Raw genomic sequence first — 15,403 nt, forward strand, 5'->3', positions numbered from 1 at the left:
AATTCATACAGTTAAGGACAGAAATCAATACATAAATTGTACGTTGAATATAGAGAGATTTTATTCTCAGTTCCAACAAATTGGAACAGAGATAAAGGAAGGAACTATATAAGAATCTTATAATATTCTAAATGTGTTACTTCTTGTAAATACAGTTTAATTGTTGGTACATTGTAATTGACATCTTACGATTCAATTAACCAAACTGTGCTTATAGTTTTTTAAACGAACCAATGGGCCAAGTTGATTAGCTTTTCCTTATAGTGAACAATTGAGTAATATATGTTAAGTAGATGTAGCTATCAATTGGTAAATTCTTCTTCTCTCTCTTTGATTAAACGGTAATTGAATCAATCTTGGGTGTGAATTTGAAACCCCAAGAAACAATGTGAAAATTCGTTCAGTCCATGTCAGAGCTTGGTTTATTCAATAATTTTTACCTTATATTATATTGGTTTTGATAAGCATTATTATTAGCTTAGGTGTTCAAACTTTTTTAGGCTTTTAATTAGAGAACATGGACGAGAGCAAAGACAATGATAAACAAATACTTACAATGATTCAAATACTTAAAATTAATCTCAAGCTAGCTAAACAAATACTTACAATGATTCAGCTCTTCATCCTCAAGTCCTTTTGCCCAAGAAGCCAATCTGAATAAGAGCTTTCTCTACCAATTTCCAACCAAAATAGAAAAATAGCAAAAATTAGCACAAAACTCCATGACCCATTAAAGAAAAACCAAATCAAAGCAAACCCATAAGCGAAAAACAAAAACTTACAATCTAAAGAAACTTGAAGAACAAAAAAAATTCCAACCAAAACTGAAAAATAGCAAAAATTAGCACAAAAGCTCCATGACCCATTAAAGAAAAACAATACAAAAGCAAACCCATAAGCCAAGAATAAAGACTTACACTCTAAAGAAACTTGAATAACAAAAAAGAGGGAAAAGAGAATGGAGGTGGCAATGGGTCTTAGTGGAGGTCGACGATGGCTACGGTGGCTATGGCAGTGGTAGTGGGTGGAAGAGAAAAGATGTGTGGTGGTGTTGAAGTGGGTCACAAAGAAAAGAAGAAGGGGACAATGAATAGTGAAGTTAAGAAAAGAAAATAACAAAGAAGTGGGACACAAAGTGGATAAAAGAAAAGAAAGAAAAAAGGAAAAAAGTGTGGGAATTGAAAATAATGGCGGAATATTAAAAGATTAGAACATATAGCGACATTTTGACAACGTCGCTATAGAGTATTTGTTTTTCACCCACACGTTGCACATGCTAGCACATTTTCTTTAATCACTATAGCGACGTTTTAGATTTTTGGGAAAGTTGAAAAAGGTGGGAAATTAAATTTTTGGGAAAACATATAGTGACTGAGAGTTCAAAAACGTGTAAAAACACCTTTGAACGTTTAGACCCCTAAATTACAACTTAACCAATTCAAGCAATATGTCAAACAACTAGTGTGCGGAAACTTAACATATGCAATAATATGAAATTGGTTAAAAACTATCTAAGCCATAACAAAATAAAATCCACAGCAGATAATAAAAAGGCAAAGATAGAGAGGAAGGAAGATGCAAACACAAAGACAACACGCGATGTGTTATCGAAGAGGAAACCGAAGCCCTCGGCGTAAAACCTCTCCGCCGCCCTCCAAGCGGTAATCAATCCACTAGAAAATATAGTTGGGATACAAGGACAGCAATAGACCCTCCAAGCCTAATCTACCCAGTGCACCTAAGCCCTCCAAGTTTTTTGCTCCAACGAGGTTGCGCCGAACCTTTTTCTTTTCTAGCTTCCCGGATTCCGCTACTAGACCGTAGCATCAACCAATGAAGATTGGTTCCTTCCTAACTGCTTCCCAGAAATCCAAACAGCAGACTCACAAAGATGATGATGGTGAGAACCTGGTTTGGTATAAAGCCTCTCAAGGATTTGACAATGGAGAGGAAGAGAGTTGAGGAATTTGAAGAGTCTCTAAGGTATAGATTGTGTGTGAATCAATCTAGTTTTTCTCTAGGGTTTCTCTCTCAAAATTCTCTCTGAAAGCTCTCTTTCAATCGTGGGTAATAGGGGTATTTATACTGGAGTGGAGAGGAATGTGAAACGTCAGGTTTTTACAAAACAAGGGTGGCTCGCGGCTTGACCTCGCGGCTTGACTAAGTCGCGAGATCCAGTCGCGAGATAACCGTATGGCCAGTTGTCCTGTTTTGTCCTGTAGTGCTCCAGCTAGCATGACTGTTCATCTTCCAACATGCTTGGCACGTGTGCAGCTTCTGGCGGCTTGCAGCCGCGAGTCATCCGCGAGTCCCAGCCGCAACACTCTGTTTTCTTGCACACTCTTGAGCAAACTTCACTCTATCTCACTCACTACCCTTACATTAAACCCACCTAAATACAGGGTTACTAAATGCTGAATTACAAGAAAATTTGGCACGGAATAAAGCCAATAAGATGGTTGAATAAATTCAACCTTACAATCTCCCCCTTTGGCTATTCTGTGACAAAACCCTAAAACAGACTCTAGACTTAACATGTGAGTTGGGAACAGTTGAACAAAACTCACTCACGCCTAACTCTAGAAGCTGTGAAGCACTTGAATCATATGAACATAGTACTCCTGAAACACAACAATACACCATGATCATTGTAAGCAGAAAATTATAAAATGCATATGAAACAGGCAATATGTGATCAAGCAAAGATGTAGTTATGAAACAAACCATGGCTTGATCAACCAAGTGAACACCACAAGGTAGTGATCACAGTGCTCATTCACACTTAGAATGAACACAAGGACATACAAGTTAATAAGCACAAGGCAAGACACTTGTATGCTCAACACTCAACCAATGCATATCACACAAGGCATATGCATCTAGGAACAATCCTACAAGGGCACAAGAGTGACAGTACAAAAACCAAAATGCATACCATTTAGATTAAAGTACTGATTTCAACATAGCATAAAGGCTGCATTAAGCAAGGTACATACCATAAAGCCTACAAATATGCATAAAAACATAACCCTAAAAGCTTACATAAGCACATGGGTACAAATCACAAACAACCTTGAATAACATCATCAAAATATATTAAACTTTAAACCAAGAGTATAAGTTAAGAGTTTAGAAACAATACACCAAAAACATAGTGTATCAAACCCATAAAAAAAAACATTAAATAGTACCCAACAAGCATAAACCTAAAAAACCAAAAGTTTAGAGGATAAGACTAAAAACAAAAGTATGACAAAAGTATGTGTGTATGTGTGTACTCCCCCTATCACTATGAACACTTCCCTTTGGACTTTTCTCCCCCTTACTGAAAGCTCTCCCCCTTTTTGTCACGAATAGCTAAAGGCTCTCGTCCAACTTTCGTTGAATATCATCTAGCTGATTCTCCATAGTCTCGAGACGCATTTGAACATGGTTGTTTGTGGAGTAGAGAAGTGCCACAAGCTCATCAACGCGTTTCTGAATATGCTCAAGTACACTGCCAGCTCTATCAGTATGAGGAGCAGTCGGTGCTTGGGGAATAGGAGCTGGTGAAGCTTCAGGAACAGCACGTGATGTAGATGTGGTATGTGCTGGTGTCTCTAAGTCAGGGGCAGATGGAGTGACCGGAGAGATGTGAGCACTCCTTGGTGATTTAGAGGAGTGACTTCTGCTAGCTTGAAGAGTGAGCAAGGAAATGGGACGTTGACGAGTCAACATTTTTCCATCTGCAGGAGGAGTAATGCCTTCACGAAGAATGAGCTTCATGATGAGACTGCAAAATGGAATAACTCCTCGTGCTGCAGATCGACATGCGGTCTTCCTCAAGATGTAGTAGATGTGAGCACATATGTCAATGGGAGCTCCTGTAATAAGGTCACAAAGAAATAGAGCTCTCCCAAGATTGATGAATGTAGTGTTGGACAATGGGTAGAGATTGGTGAACATGATCAACTTCAGTGTGGTCAGCTCGGGTGCAAACTTTGCGGTGCTGATGGAGGTTCCTGCACTGGATACTTCATGATCGTATCCTAGGATTTGCAAAATTTCTCCAACTTCCGGATTTCGTTCATCGTAAGGAGTAATATTAACATTCTGAGGTCTGGTGATGCTGAGAAGGTCTGCGATGGAGTTTGGGGTAACACTGAACTCTGTTCCTCTGACCCAGAAAACGAGTTCAGGTCCAAGATCAGTTGCATTGGAGAAGCATTCTTTGACCAGCTCATCCATTGGGTCATCAAAGTTCCCGAACAAGTTTGCCCAATCTCGGTTCTCAAAGATTCGAGGGATGAAAGTGGTCCCTAAGGTATTAAACTCTACCACTCGTTCCACTATAGTGGTCGACTTGTCAAACACGTTTGAGTAGACGTGTGAGTTAAGAGGAAGTCTGAATCTATCCTCATTGGGGTCTTGAGAAGCCTGAGATGATAATCGAGTCCTTTTGGCAACTGGTGTTGCTGGTTCGTCAGCAATAATGTCTTTACCCCTGGAAGATCGACGAGACATCTGCAAGATAACATTCCCACAGCAAAGAACCAAACACCAATACCACACAAGACCAATGTCAACATGATTCAGTGTAAACAGAATATCAATATACAAACACAAATTGAAGATAGTGCAGACCCACACTACAACAAAATGTATTTTTAGTGACGAAAATTAGTGAGGAAATATTTTTCGTCACTAAAAATACAGCTTTAGTGACGAAATATGAATTTCGTCACTAATAATGAAAAAAATTATAACATTTAGTGACGAAAAATAAATTTCGTCACTATTGTGTTCTGAAAAATGGGCGCCAATAGAAGGAAATTTTGGCGCAAATTTAATTAATCTATAGTGACGAAATATTTCGTCACTAAAAGTTGAAATTTTTAGTGACGAAATATTTCGTCACTGTAGGTATTACTATGGATAGTATTAGTGACGAAAATCCTATCGTCACTATAAGGAAGAATTAGTGACGAAAAATATTCGTCACTAAAAATAATAATAGTTGTGCACTTATATGTTTTTAGTGACGAAATCATAATTCGTCACTAAAAGTATAATTTAGTGACAAATATGAATTTCGTCTCTAAATATCTTAACAAAGCCCGGTCTTTAGTGACGAAACTGGAATTCGTCACTAAAGACTTCAAGCCTAATTTCAATACCCAGCACATGCACCAAAAGCTTTTAGAGTTTTTTTTTTTTTCAACAGAGCACTATATCTAAATAGTTGAAACTCTCTTCAAAGCCATATTTCAGTCAAAAAAAAAAAAAAAAACAAAGAGCCAAACAACCTCACCGTCGCGATTAAGCTCAACGGCACCGTTGAGCTCCCACCGTCGCGATTAAGCTCAAACCGTCGCCGATGAAGCTCAAACCGTCGCCGATGAAGCTCCGTTAAGAGCCAACCGTCGCCGATTATGCTCAACGGCGACCATTCGCCTTCCTTCGAACCGGCGACCATTCGACTTCCCGGCGACCCTTGGCATTCCTTTGAACCGGCGACCCTTCACCTTCCTTCGAATCGGTGACCATTTGACTTCTCGGCGACCCTTCGCATTCCTTTGAACCGGCGACCCTTCGCATTCCCGGTGACCGTTCGCCTTCCCGGCTTTGATTTTTTGGCGTCCTAATGCGCATGGTGGCGTTCACTCTCGCCTCAATACGTCGACGCTTCAGCCTCTCTCGAATCGGAACTAGAAGTTTGCCCATCACATTCGAGCTTCGCCTTTGGAGGTATTCAAAGTTTTTTTGGTGCAAATTTTGAGCTATTGTGAATGAATTTCAGGAAAAGATGGTGAATTTTTATGATTTATTTATTGAATTTTAGAATGTGTGAGTTTCTTATGTTAAATTTTACCTTTTTTGGGTTTTAGATATAGAATTAGTAATTTGAGAAGATATGCATAGTGTTAGTTTTGAAAGTTTTGATGAATTCAGTTAAAATTGAATGATTCTTTAAATTTAATGGGGATTCTAATAGTTGATGGGAACATTGTAACTGCGCTATTGTTTAAGACTTAAGGGGAGGAACTTGTAATCAACTTTAATTGTACATGGCTTTCTTATCTATTCAAGAAGCTCACAATGTGGGATTTGTTTTAGACAAGTAAAACTATGAATATTAATTTGCTTCCACTTTACATGCAGAACTTTCTGTTTTGATTAAAATGTCTTTTTTTTTTTTTTTTTTTCAAATTTTGAAAAATTGTCTTCCATTTTCTTCCCTTTCGTATGTGGGATTGCACAATTTGGCACAAAGTTTTGATCTTCAATTTAGGAAGTTCGTCTTTGCATAACTGATTTGGAGATAGATTTAACTTCCAACAATTTTGGTGGGCTCAGTGTATCTTCGCCGTTTCCTACTTCTTAGCTCGTAAGTGCTTAGTTTTGGCTTTTTCTATTATGCCCATGAGCTGTTTGATTATATTTCACTGACTAAATCATGTAATTATACTATAATTTTTGGAATGGTTTTTGTTTGGGCTTGCTTTGATTTGTATCTAATATTGGAAGCTTTTAATAGGAACTTTGAATCATTGTGGGAAAATGGTTTGTTGCGTTTAAATCACTTTCTTGTATCAACTGCTGGTTGTTTATCTGTATGCAGTAGATGGAAAATGGTTACTAAGGAAAGAAATTTAGAAACTTCCACCATTATGTGACATAGAGAGAAGATGGAAAAGTCTGCCAGCAATAGATTATCAAAATTTTGAATAGGCGAAATCAGCTAGCAGCTAATACTTTTTAAGGGCAGTGTTCTTTATTGGAATTTAGTGAGCTTTTTACCCTTTAATCTTTTATGATAATAATTTTTTTCCTAGCTTCTTGCACCTCCTTGATTTTTGTTAAAGTATGCTTCACACCATAATTTCTTGTTATTGTCAAAGCATCTTGAAGGTGAAGGACATTAATAAAGTAGCCCTTTACATGGGTGGCGGTTATTGAAAAGATTCTTAATATGGACAATTTGAGGAAGAGAAGTATTTGTATTGCAGAATGGTGTTCTAGATGCAAAAACAGTGGGGAAATCTATGGATCACTTTCTTCTCCTTTGTGCTTATGTATAAAGTTTATGGTCCTTGGTGTTTTGTTTGTTCGGCATCACGTGGTGGTGCCTAAGCGAGTGGTGGACTTGCTGGCATGTTGGAAGGGGTTTTTGGTGGTCATAATTCTGCAGAAGTGCAGATATATGGGGTGCTATCCCACTATGTATTATGTTGACTATTGTGCAGGGAACTAAGGCCATATGCTATATCTAGTAGACGTGCTGTACCTGCTCATATTGAGCTTCCTGACTGGGCAGCTGATGTGAGTTTTTTAACTCATTTCTTTTTAAATGTTGAGTATCATTTTTTACACTCATATGTGTGTCTTTTTCTTCTCACTAGAGGATTTTTTGTCCACAAATATGGATTCACTCAATATTTTAGATGGACTTTGTCCTTGCTGATTTGATTGTAGTTCGGCAATTGCTGAAGCTGGATTTTGTCTTTTCTAGCTAGAGTGCTGTGGGCACTGTCCACACCCACGCTCTTTATATTGAGTCAAATGTGGTTTTCATGCAGCTTTTCTTGCCGTTTAACTTGTAGGGTATCCCAAAAACTGAGCCCAATAGTGATCTGCAGCATGTTGTTGAGGTACACTTGTACTTAACACTTTTTAGTGGAATTTAATGTGTAATAAAATTGGAGTGGTTCATGATGCAACTATTGCAGCTGGTATGAGCTTTTTCATTCTTTAGAATATGTTAGTACTTTTATTTTTTCCATTTTTTAACCCTTGAATCAAAATTTCCTTTTAAGCATGCAATATATGATCGATTAGATTATTTTAGCAATGATATGTCTCTCGAGGGGTACTTTCAGATATGATCTTTTAAGGGTTGCCATTATTTTTGTTTAATTTACCTTTGTTTGTGTTGTATTTTAAATTTGTTTTTTGATGAGTGAAACTGAGTGGGGATTGATTTGTAAAGTCCTCCATCCTATATGACAAGGGTGTGGTGTTTCTATCTTTATCTTTTTGTTTAATTAGAGATTTTTTTTGGTGGGGAGGGGGGGCGTTGGGGGATAAATAAGAAATGCTTTATTAGAAAAATAAAAATGAAAAGAAATTATGTAGCGTTCACTGCTTGAATTTACGAGGAGTCATGGATTCTAGGCCAGCAAGCCAACTATTCCACAGGCCACTGGGCCAGAAGTCCAATTCTCCCAACTATTTCAAGCTCACTGCTTGAATTTTTAATTTATAAAACCAAGCCTATTGCCCAAAATTGACAATTTGTATTATGAATTTTTAATTTATCCTCACTGTTTGCTTATTGGATCAGTAAAGCCCAAATTGCTTTTTTCTTTTTCTTTTTTTTAAGTAGAGCCCAAATTACTCAATGATACAAATTGATGGACACTTATTGCACTCATTAGTCCGGACCGTACCTAGTCAGTAATATTTCTAACCAAGCTAAAAAAAAAAAGAAAAAGAAAAAGAAAAAGAAGGTCAAGGTCAAGGTGTTTGATACAATGAAATGAATTCCATGCTTTCTGGTAGCTGGCATATTTAAAGCTCCCAATCTAAAATAAATAATACATACAAATTGTAGTCATTCTACCTTGAGAAGGGATGGGTTCACGCATATTGATGATTGCCAACAGAATATTATTATTATTATTATTATTTGCTAAACCAGTACAATTACCATGCAAAATTTCTATTCTATTGTTGGAGAGAAACTTTTGAGTTATATATAGAGGTATGCATCAAACTCTTTGAGCCAGAGATCATTCGTGAAATTTTTGCTTTTTTTATTTTATTTTATTTTTTTAATTTGGAACCTATGCCTTTGTAATTTATGAAAGGATCATTTGCAAGACTGAAGTACTTATAAATTTAACTTTCCTTTTGCAAGGTAAATACACATTGTTTGCAATAACTTTGGATTTTTTTTCTGAAAGTTGTAAGCTTAACTTGAGCAAAGTAATAAAATTTTAGTTAAAAACTTATAAAACTCTATACTTGTAATATTAGAAATTGGATTTGTGGTGGTATGTTGTGTTGAAGCAAGTGGGTGGCTTGCATGGTGTTATAAGGTGATTTAAATACATATTCGGAGTGTTTTTCAATTCTTGCAAATGTGAATGAGTATTGTTGATTAGATGTGATGAATAATATTTTATTTGGTTTAAATACTTGTAAGCATTATAGTTGTGATGTTGAAAATTGGTTTTGTGGTGGGTTGTTGCATTGAAGCAAGCGAGTGGCTTGCATGGTGTTATAAGGTGGCTTAAATTCATATTGGTAGTGTTTTTAGTTTCTTGCAAATGTGAATGGACCTTGTTGATTAGATGTGATGAATAGTACTTTAATTGATTTCAATACTTGTAAAAACTCTATACTTGATGTTTGTGATTGGTTTTGTGGTGGATTTATAAGGTGATTTAAATTCATATTGGGAGTGTATATTTGTGTGTGCAATGTATATTTGTTTAAGTATTAATATAGACTTGTGCATTCATGAATGGGATAGAACTTTATCTAAGTAACTTATAGACTTAGATGTTAAAATACATTATGCATGAATTGTCTTTATTTTATTAAAGTAGCATTCGCCTTGCAATTGTAGTCAAACATGGATAAAGCTATAACATATGTAGTATTAATATTGTGATTGTTTGTTTCTTTCTCTCTTTCAAATGATAGGAAAATATTCTCAAAGTGCAAGAAGATCATTGTCAAGATCCTAATGCAATTCCCCTTATACAAGAGGAGATCTTAAACTTGGTTTTAAGAAAAAGTCCGGTATTGTAAAAGGACTTGGCCTGAGACCTTCCTCTTCTCTAGTAACCACCGCCTCATCTAATTCCTCGGTGGATTATATCTAACGGCTAGAAAATGAGATAATTGAGCTCAAAGAGGCAAGAGTTAGGGATCAAGAGGAGCGAGCTAGGGACCAAGGGGCACGAGCTAAGTAAGAAGAGGTCCAAAAGAATTTTCTTAACTTTTTGAGAAGTAAGGGTTATGATGAAGCTCTTACCAGTAAGGGTGGTTCAACTTCAAGTTAAAACACTTATTGTATGTGTTGCAAACAATTATTGTATAGAAGAAGTTTGAATTGCATACTTGTTTTATTTTTTACTTGTAGAATGTATGGATCTTTTTTTATAAATGTGTTGTTGAAATAAATGTGTTATTCAAATGTAAGGTTTTAATAATGTAATGACAGGTTACAGGTTAATATCAAAGCCATGAAAAAAAAAAAATAGAAAATAAGTTTTAGTGACGAATTTTTTCGTCACAAATATAACAACAAAAAATTGTTTTAGTGACGAAATATTTCGTCGCTAAATGTAGCAAAATTTTGTAAGAAATGATTTTAGTGATGAAAATTTTTGTCATTATATGTGCCTAAATTTTCTTAAAAATAGTTTTAGTGACGAACTTTTTCGTCACTATATGTACCCAAACATAGTTTTAGTGACGAAATTATTCGTCACTAAATATGATTTAATAAATTAAAGTGTTTTTAGTGACGAAATATTTTCGTCACTAAATAGTTCTTTTAGTGAGGAAAACATTTAGTGATGAAAACGTTTCGTCTCTAAAAGTTTTTTTTTTAAAAAATCAAATCGGACTTTTAGTGACGAAATTTTTCGTCGCCAGGACTTTTAGTGACGGGGCTACAGTGACGAAATGATTTTCGTCACTAAAAGTCCAATTTCGTCACTAAAGGTCCTTAGTGACGAAAAACTGGACTTTTAGTGACGAATTTTTTCGTCACTGAAAGTACATTTTGTTGTAGTGCCAATCAAACTACCAACAACACACAGAAGCACAAAATGATAGGTGCAGCAATATGGTGATAGTGCACCAAGACATAGAAGGACAGAACAACTAACACTTGTCGCTGAGACAGGTTATCAAGACCATGATATGCAAACAAATACAGCATTCGAACATTTAGAGCAGATAACATAAAATACTCCACCAGAGATATGAACAAGGAAAAATATTTCAACATGAAGAACCCAATAATCCATACTAGAGAACAAGGTTGAGATACAAACACCCAAAAAGGATTCAGTAACCAATATCATTATCAGAAACAATGCTTAAGCAAGTGAAATGAGTAAGTCAAATAGACACCAAACCCATTTAACAAAAGATTTTCAGACTCAATAATAGGCAAATATCAGAACAATGAACATCACATTTTGACCGTTCAACATGAGAACAGATGAGAACAATATCAAACAAGACCCGCCATACCCATTTCATAAGAGAGAAGTATTTCGTACACAATATCAACCCAAACAGCAGCAAGAAAAACCAGGAAAAGAGAAAATGAGATTGAGAAAGCATAAACCCTTACCTTTTCTTGATGATTTGGATAAGAAATGAAGCACCAATGAGGGTTGAATATGGATTCACAGAGTTTTGGAAAGGAGGAAGTTTAGAGAGAAGATGAACAGTTACAAATGTTCGAGGGAAAACTGAAACAAGTTTTAAAACTGCTCCTGTTTCTGCCAAACACGCGATTTTCGCGACTGGATTAAGTCGCCATACAGTCGCCAGCTCAAGCCGCCAAAGCACTCAAGAACAAAATTTTGAAAAAATTTTCTAAGTGTTTTTCGCGACTGGAAGGTCTACCCGCGAGCGAGTCGCGAGCTGAGCCGCGAAAATCTCTGAGAGAACCTCGCGACTAGACCTTCCACTCGCGAACAAGTCGCCAAAAATTACCAGCGAAGATGCGACTGAGACTCGCGACTTGACATACCCGCGACTGAGCCGCCAAAAATAGGGCAAAACTGGATTTTTGAAATTTTCAGATTTTTAAACAAAATACTTTCCAAAATCACCTAAAACACTCAAAAATCTTTTTGTGCTTGAATTAACAAAGATTGAGCATGTGAAAACACATTTTATCAAGTACAATCACACAAATGAATATGGCATTTATTGAACATAAACTTGTGTGTTGTGTGTGGATATCAACAATGAGATAGTCCTTCGTCTAATGTGAAGCTTCAATGATCAATTCAACCAAGGCATACACAATTAGCACTAGATCAAGTGACCCATCTCAATTATAGAAGTATGTATATTTGACCTCCCACAAAACTTGATAACATGATTTGGAGCTTTACATTTGACTCCACTTTCAAACATAACAATTGACCTTTTTGATCTTTTGAGTCAATCACCTCTCATTGTGAGAGTGATATAGAATATTTCACTTTAATGAATAAGCCTTTGGCTTTTTGAATGAACAATCACTTCAATATAAGGTCGCTTACCCTTTTTCCTAGTCAAATACTAGAGTGTGCGACAGGCTTTTGCAGCTCAATATCTCTTTTCATTTGGAGATTTACATTTGGAGAGCTCTTTTTAGCAAAACAAAAATAAAGAGTGGGAAGATATATAGACACAAGTCTATGCAAGTCTCAAGATCAACAGAACCATTCACTAATCATTCATGACAAGTTTGAAGATCTATTTACAACAATCACAAAGATTTCAAGATTTTTCCCATAGTGATATAAGTGCATAAAGACAAGCAATGCTCGAAAATGCACAAAGCCATTAGCACAAAGGTACAAGGCAAAACAAGTTTTGAGACAAAAGCTCAACAAAGTCAATCAAGCTTTTTGAATTTCTATTTTTATGTGTTTTTTTTGGATTTTTGACACAAGAAACAAAAAGATTGATAAGACAAAATTAAAGAAATGTACAAGAAGACAAACAAACAACCAACAGCAAAAATAGCAAACAAAACAATCAAACATAGTCACAAAGCATAGGAAGTATTGATGCATGGACATGTTGTAATGCTTATGCATGAGTACCCTTATTCACCCTCACGTCACTTGCGTTTGGGGTGATTTCCTTATAGGATTGGGTACGGGAGTTAGGGCTTTCAAACCTTCGTGAGAAGCTTTCCAAGCAGTTGGTGAATGCACCAATCATCTTCATCACGTTCATCATTCCGGGATCACCATTCTGATCTCTAGATTGATCTCCAGCCCAGCTTCTTCTCTCATTTCTAGGTCCTCCTGACCTTTGAGGGGTTGCACTATTCTTTGCTCTCAGCTTTTGGCAATTTGGTCGAGTATGCCCTTGAAGTCCGCAGTAGTGGCACACATAAGTTCCTCTAGGACCTCTTTGTGGTCGAGGACGTGACTTGGCACGAGATTCAGACCTGCCTGCTAACTGATTGTGATGATTTAACATCCGTTGGTTCACCAAATTCTTCTTCTCCTTCACCTCGAGCTTTTCACTAGTAGAGTCAGCTACAACTGGATCTTTGGCCTTTACAAACTTTACTTCTTTTGTGATATTTCCAGACGAACTACCTCCTCCGGTATATCCCAATCCGGATTTGTCTGAAAAGCTCTTTTGAGATGATATAACATCATCTAGCTTCTTGGTGGTAACCCTCTCTACTTTAGCATTAGCTTGCACAACCTCACTCTCAAGAAACCTTACTTTTGTGTAAGCTTCGGACAACTCTCCATTCAGAGTTTCTATCTCACACTTGGCCTCCCTATATCGGATTAGGAGACTTTTGTAGTCCTCCTCAGCCTTCTTCATTTTTCTCACAGCAGCCTTGGCCACCCTTGTGTATTCCCCGGACTTCTCCAAAAGTAAGTTATAATTCTCCTGAAGATTCGCGTTGCTTCCATCTACTTCAGCATCCGATTCTTCAACAATTCCTAGTGATTCATCATCACTATGTTCTCCAAGGTCTTGCACAAGCAGATTCAGTTCATCTGACGACTCAACATGAGCAATAGTCATAAAAGCTGAATAGTTCCCCTCTCCATCACAGCTCTCTTCAGACTCTAAGTCAGACGAATCCGAGTCACTCAAGGTCGTGGCATACACTTTACCTTTCGATTTCAAATAATTCGAACATTCCTTTTTGAAGTGTCCATGCCCGTTACATTCGAAACAAGTGACACCTTGTGTAGGTTGGGATTCTTTTCCATCTTTCCTTTTGAATTCCCTTTTCTCCCTTCCAGAACTTTGGAATTTTCTTTTATCATCAAATTTGCCATTATTTTTGAATTTCAAAAACTTTTTGAAATTTTTGACAAGGTATGCAACATCTTTGTCAACCACATCTTCTCCCGATGAGTCTTGATCTTCCACCTTCTCATTAATGGTCTTTAGAGCAAGAGATTTACTCTTCCGTTGATTGGGCAGCGACATCTCATAAGTCTGCAAAGAACCCACCAGCTCTTGCACTTTGATGTCATCGAGGTCCTTGCTCTCTTCTATTGCTGTCACTTTAGCTCGAAAACTTTCCGGCAATGATCGAAGGATCTTTCTTACAATCTTCGAGTCCTCCGTTTTCTCCCCCAAGTTGAACTTGCTGACAACCACTTCATTTAACTTCCCATAGAAAGAGTCAAAAGACTCATCCTCACTCATTTTGAGCTCCTCAAACCGAGTGGTCAGCATTTGTAACTTGGTGTCTTTCACTTTCTTCGTGCCTTCATAGGTAGTTTCCAAAATCTCCCATGCTTCTTTGGCCACGGTAATATGAGAAATCCTGTGAAATTCATCTGAAGACACACCACAGAAAATAGCATTGAGTGCTTTACTGTTAGCATTAGATGCAGCAAGTGCTGCCTTATCCCATGTGGATTTTGCTGCCTCTGGTTTGGTCCAACCAATCTCAACAGCATCCCAAACGGATTCATCAATAGAACACAGAAAAGCTCTCATTCGAACCTTCCAAAAAGCATAATTACTACCATCAAAATATGGAGGAGCATTTAGGGATTGAGACCTATCCATCTCAAAAGGGAGTCAAGGATCACACAATGTTAATGAAACCAATATCAGTGTACCCGCTCTGATACCAATTGAGAGTTCAAAAACGTGTAAAAACACCTTTGAACGTTTAGACCCCCCAAATTACAACTTAACCAATTCAAGCAATATGTCAAACAACTAGTGTGCGGAAACTTAACATATGCAATAATATGAAATTGGTTAAAAACTATCTAAGCCATAACAAAATAAAATCCACAGCAGATAATAAAAAGGCAAAGATAGAGAGGAAGGAAGATGCAAACACAAAGACAACACGCGATGTGTTATCGAAGAGGAAACCGAAGCCCTCGGCGTAAAACCTCTCCGCCGCCCTCCAAGCGGTAATCAATCCACTAGAAAATATAGTTGGGATACAAGGACAGCAATAGACCCTCCAAGCCTAATCTACCCAGTGCACCTAAGCCCTCCAAGCTTCTTGCTCCAACGAGGTTGCGCCGAACCTTTTTCTTTTCTAGCTTCCCGGATTCCGCTACTAGACCGTAGCATCAACCAATGAAGATTGGTTCCTTCCTAACTGCTTCCCAGAAATCCAAACAGCAGACTCACAAAGATGATGATGGTGAGAACCTGGTTT

The 15,403-nt window shown here is 37.2% G+C and overlaps 1 long non-coding RNA gene across 6 annotated transcripts; it reads left to right on the forward strand.

The window, feature by feature from the left end:
- The first annotated feature begins 5,187 nt into the window (after nt 1-5,187).
- Nucleotides 5,188-9,930, forward strand: LOC115969076. Of its 6 annotated transcripts, none has more exons than XR_004086864.1 (5): nt 5,188-5,727; nt 6,254-6,367; nt 6,602-7,302; nt 7,584-7,631; nt 9,691-9,930. It is a non-coding gene; the product is annotated as an uncharacterized LOC115969076 (long non-coding RNA). The 6 variants fall into 6 exon arrangements; XR_004086865.1 differs by lacking the exon at nt 6,254-6,367 and having other exon boundaries at nt 5,192-5,727; nt 6,602-6,767; nt 6,882-7,302; XR_004086863.1 differs by lacking the exon at nt 6,254-6,367 and having other exon boundaries at nt 5,190-5,727; nt 7,584-7,712.
- The last annotated feature ends 5,473 nt before the right edge of the window (nt 9,931-15,403 follow it).

The sequence above is a fragment of the Quercus lobata genome, chromosome 11 (genome assembly GCF_001633185.2).
Source record: "Quercus lobata isolate SW786 chromosome 11, ValleyOak3.0 Primary Assembly, whole genome shotgun sequence".
Lineage (NCBI taxonomy): Eukaryota > Viridiplantae > Streptophyta > Magnoliopsida > Fagales > Fagaceae > Quercus > Quercus lobata.